Raw genomic sequence first — 5,658 nt, forward strand, 5'->3', positions numbered from 1 at the left:
AACCTGGCTAGAGAGAAGTGGGGGGTGGACCATTGGAAGGAATTAATCATATAGTCCACTCCCCAAGGACAGGAACACAGAAGCCTCTCGGGACAGCAAAACCCGAGTGAAATTGACTTTCTTCTTTCTTTACTATTTCTGTCTTTTAAATCCACCTTTGTTTCTTTGGATTATTGATTTAGCTAATTTATGTAAAGTATTTCTTATTTTGTAATCATTTTGAAATCACTTTTTCCTAAAGTTTGTTTTCATTCTTTTTGATGTCTTTGTTTCATTAGTTTAGGGTCTGTTTAAATGATTTGTTTGTGTTATTGAGTGTGTTTTAAAAAATAAAAATAATTTTAAAATGTAAAGAAATTGAAAAAAAAAACAATAAAACCACAAGAAGGGGTTGAACACTAGAAGCAAGTGCATCCTGACACTGGCATTTCATCCAAGGCCATGGGCATCATGAACTCCTTTGTGAACGACATTTGAGCGCATCGCTGGTGAGTCTTCCTGTCTGGCTCACTACAACAAGCATTCTACCATCAGCTCAAGGGAGATTCAGACAGCAGTGCGTCTTCTGCTGCCAGGAGAGCTGGCCAAGGCACCGAGGCCGTCACAAAGTACACCGGCTCCAAGTAATCTGATTCAATAAATCAAACCAAAGGCTCTTTTAAGAGCCATCCACGTTTTCTATTAAAAGAGACACAAACTCTTTCTGCTTAAGTTTCTTTTGTGTTTTCAGTTTAATGTGCTTGTAAAATTCTTTGGCCCTTAAGTTTATGCTTATTGTCTTAAACTGATTTGTTCAGGAGACTACTGATAGCGGAAGATATCTCGCAAAGCTGCAGTAACAGGCCTGTAACGGTTAGGTTTCTTTACATCGCTGGAACACTGCTACGTGCTGTTTGCTTGGTTCTAACCATTGCCTCTTACGCCAGTGCTGGTTTTCGGAATCCTGTCACATCCCTTACATACCATCCCAGATTGATGATTGGATAGGCTTTTGCGGATCCTCATTGCCCCTGAACTTGCCTTCATTCTCCGTGCCTATTGGGTCGTTTCTTCAGCCGCCAAAAATTAACTTTATCATCTCGTGATGGGAATTCCGGCTCTCTTTAGAGAGCCGGTTCTTTTGGCTCGGCTACCTAAAAAGAGCCGGCTCTTTCGGCTCCCAAGTGGCTCTTCAGATTTTTTGGTGTTTAAATGATATGCGTATATACATTTGATATAGACGTTGACGCATATCATCGCCATATCCCTTGGTGGGCGTGTAAAATTTAGATCACATGGATGACATCAAACGATTGCATTGGTTAAAATCTTTCCGGGGAACACGTTCATTCACGAATAACGGAAGAATTCAGGAAAGGAGAATTCCATTGTTTCGGACAAAACATAACCACGCAAAAGTAGGCCATGTTGTGATTGTGAATCATTAGTGCATTACGTTAAAGTGCGGCAAAATAAAAAGTACAAAAACGGAGTTTAATTTTCTAAACGGCAACTTTTTGCGCCTTATAAAAAGTGAAGGGTGGCTCTGAAAAGAGCCTTTGGATGAACAGTCATCGTGGGAGTGATGCACGAATTACTTCCCCTTCACGGCCTTTTCGGTCTTCTTGGGGAGCAGCACAGCTTGGATGTTGGGCAGAACTCCGCCTTGAGCGATAGTGACGCCTCCAAGGAGCTTATTCAACTCTTCGTCGTTCCGTACTGCCAGCTGTAGATGTCTGGGAATGATGCGGGTTCTTGTTATCGCGGGCAGCGTTACCAGTCAACTCCAGGATTTCAGCGGCAAGATATTCGGGCACAGCAGCCAGATAAACTGGAGCACCGGCACCAACACGTTCGGCATAGTTGCCTTTACGCAGCAGCCGGTGAACGCGACCAACCGGGAACTGGAGCCCAGCCCTCGAAGAGCGAGTTTTAGCCTTTGCTCTCACTTTTCCACCAGTCTTCCCTCGACCACTCATTTTCAACGCCTAGTCAGAACAGAATAGGACTAGCTACTGGCGAGCGTCTTCCTTATAGCAACATTCTGTCCACCTATTGGCTGCACCATTGATGAGATTTCGTCCAATGAATTCGGCAGACATTTTATTCGACGTTACATGCAGCACAGACCAACTGAATTGAATCAGAACCTCCGCAGTACTTTCTGCGAAGTTTAACATTTAATTTGCAGGCTTGATAAACCTAAAATACTGGAAAACTACAAGAAAAAATCACACACAAATCAAGATGAATGAATATTCGGCCACGCATTACTTCTAAATATCCATCGTTATCAACGGAATATTTTACTTATTAGCCTCTGGCGTAGCCTATATTGTTTTTATCCTTAATTCAGAAGTTTTTTGTCGGAAAGCAGCATTTCTGGAAATAACATTATGGTTAATAACCATTGTAAACCTTGATTTCCTTCATTGTCAAAATGTGCCAGATAATGTCCAGACCGGTAGCCCAAGACAACCATGGACAATTCATCGATATATAAATTCACTTTGACACTAATTTCAGAACCTTGAGGTTATTTTTTTCAAAACTGTAGACACAAAACTCTGATTATCAAAGTGAATTTTTCAAAACATTTCAAAAAGTTTTATAAAACAAAGTTTATTTATTATACAGAAATTTTACAGTATGTTTATTGAACCATCTGACATTTAACTTTCTGCTCATATAAAAGCCTATGACTTTCTTCTTCACCATAGGTATATATTCTTTGGCAACTTTTTTGCTACGCCTTTTTAGCCGCAGTGTGCTTCTCAACCTTTGGGGCTACTTTCCTGATGGGCTTCTTTACAAGTCTTTACAAGTTGAGCTTAAACGAGCCAGAGGCACCGATGCCTTCAGTCTGAACCATGGTCCCTAAGGCAGTGTTGTAGTCAAGACCACCTCAATCGAGACCAAGACAAGACCAAGACTCTTCCTAGACGAGACCAAGTTCAAGACCAAGACCGGAACAAGTATTTTCCAAGACCGAGAATAGAATAGTTTGTATATCCTTTACAAAAGCTATATTATTCATAATGGCAGTTATACATTTTCTACTCAGAATGAAGCCTTTGTACAAAGCACTTACACAGTCAGAAGATTATTTCATTATTTAATTGATCCTCATGCATAGTCTTTTTAAAAATACCTCTCAGTATATCAGGATGGCTGATAATATAACTTTCTGAAAAAACCAACTTAAAAAAAAAGGGAAGATTCCCTCTGTTTAAAGGCAAGCAAAGATTTCACATTAATTTGGCCTGTGCAGCAACAATACAATGCAACTAAAAATCAGGTTATTTGTTAAAATGTTGTGTAATTAGATTCAGTTCATGCTTTCACTTAAACAATGAAAAAATTAATAATCAGAAGAGAAGAGAATACGTTTGTGAAAAACTAATATTTAATGTAAATGTAAGAACAGCCAAGTTCAGTCTTTGTTCAACTACAAAGCAATTACAAACACGGTTTTTTTCAGTCCATGTTTACAACACGTTTTAGCAACAGACAGTCTGTTGCTCTACTCTGTAGTAAAACCACTTTATATACCATTTTATATACACCTTAGACTACTTAGACAGTAGTGCATGGTTGCACTTCAGAAACATTAGATATGGCAACATTTTTGTCCCCAATCGGGAACGGTGAGGCCTCAAGATAAGGCGCCCTCTGCTGAATACACACTCAATAGGAGCTGAGGATGCAGGCACAGACAAGACTTTAAGTGCCAGGGAATGTAGGCTGGGGAACTTCTCTTCAGTCCTAGCCCAGAAACTGAGTGTGTCTTCATCAGGGAAGTCTTTAATGGTCTGAAAATACTTCTGTACTTGTGATGCTATGCTTGAGTCTCTGTGACCACTGTGTCTTGTTCTATGCCATTGGTACCTTGGTATGCCAAGAGTCTCGGACACTTGAGTGGAGGTGACTGCTCTTGAGATTGTTGTGCACTATGGAGGGGATCCTGTTCCTATGGCCCTTGCTTCTGTAATCAAGGTGTCTGAAAAGAATAAACAAAGAAGACTTAAATTATACTTTTTTTTTATATACAATTTTTCATTCATTATAACTGTTCCTAAACTACCATTGTCTGTACACAGAGCCATCAGGCAGTGAAAGCATTGTGTGTGTGTGTGTGTGTGCGTAGCGATATGTGCAGTTTCAATGGTATTTTGTGTGAGTGATGATATGTGTGGTTTCAGGCAGTGGTAAGTATTGTGTGTGTGTGTGTGTGTGTGTGTGTGTGTGTGTGTGTGTGTGTGTGTGTGTACTGACCTTTGTGTGACCTCTTGAGTTCATCTCTGACCTGAGGGGGACATGACATTTTCACTGAACATCCATATCCACCCAGCTGAGTCCATATCCCCCCAGCTGAGTCCATATCCACCCAGCTGAGTCCATATCCCCCCAGCTGAGTCCATATCCCCCCAGCTGAGTCCATATCCACCCAGCTGAGTCCATATCCACCCAGCTGAGTCCATATCCCCCCAGCTGAGTCCATATCCACCCAGCTGAGTCCATATCCACCCAGCTGAGTCCATATCCCCCCAGCTGAGTCCATATCCACCCAGCTGAGTCCATATCCCCCCAGCTGAGTCCATATCCACCCAGCTGAGTCCATATCCCCCCAGCTGAGTCCATATCCACCCAGCCGAGTCCATATCCCCCCAGCCGAGTCCATATCCACCCAGCTGAGTCCATATCCACCCAGCTGAGTCCATATCCACCCAGCCGAGTCCATATCCCCCCAGCTGAGTCCATATCCCCCCAGCTGAGTCTGTATCCCCCCAGCTGAGTCCATATCCACCCAGCTGAGTCCATATCCACCCAGCTGAGTCCATATCCACCCAGCTGAGTCCATATCCACCCAGTTGAGTCCATATCCACCCAGCTGAGTCCATATCCCCCCAGCTGAGTCCATATCCCAATGCTGTGATGGCTTTCAATTGCCTAAAAGTGGAGTTCCAGCGGGTGTCATTTGCTGCTGGGATAGAGTGTCCATAGCCAAAAGTGACTTCAAACTTATCTTCAAATGAAGTGCTGCAATGTAACAAAGACGACAGCTTTGAAGCTTTGGCAATCGTACCGGAAAGACACTTAGTGTCCTTTAAGCCATCTCCTACTACCAGTTGCAGAGAATGACAAAAGCATGACAAGGTACTCCTTGTGATATCTGCGCTGCCATCCTCATCCTCCAGATCCTCCCATAAATCTTCATCATCAAGGTCTAACTCATCTTCACTATCATACACATCATCTGATTGTTGCAGCATTTTAACCTTAAAGGCACATTTCATATTGGAAACTAACTAACTAATTACGTAGTCAATCTTTTCACTGATTGCAAATTCTTTTGTGATCTAATAAAATGCAGAGGCAATGTTCTCGCCACAGTGTTATCCAGTAAAACGCCTACAGTCCAAGAGATAAGATCGCATACTTTTTCTTTTTACCATTACTACGTACTGCAGCTGTCCTACAAAGTATGTAGTATTGCATGCGGGATGCATAAAATTGTGACATACTACTACTACTAGTCATAAGATTGCGCCTTGAACTTTGACCCTCTTACTCATACATCCGTCGCAGTTTAAATCCCCGGTTGTGTTCAAGTGTATAAGTACAGTACTACATGTACAGCATATTTTTTTGTGACTTGTGTATAATTGTGTGCTGTGC

General features: G+C 42.0%; 1 pseudogene; it reads right to left on the bottom strand.

The window, feature by feature from the left end:
• Window positions 1–1,573: 1,573 nt before the first annotated feature.
• Window positions 1,574–1,958, bottom strand: LOC133111239 (histone H2A-like; annotated as a pseudogene).
• Between the last annotated feature and the right edge of the window lie 3,700 nt (window positions 1,959–5,658).

This window comes from Conger conger, chromosome 15 (assembly GCF_963514075.1).
Source record: "Conger conger chromosome 15, fConCon1.1, whole genome shotgun sequence".
Lineage (NCBI taxonomy): Eukaryota > Metazoa > Chordata > Actinopteri > Anguilliformes > Congridae > Conger > Conger conger.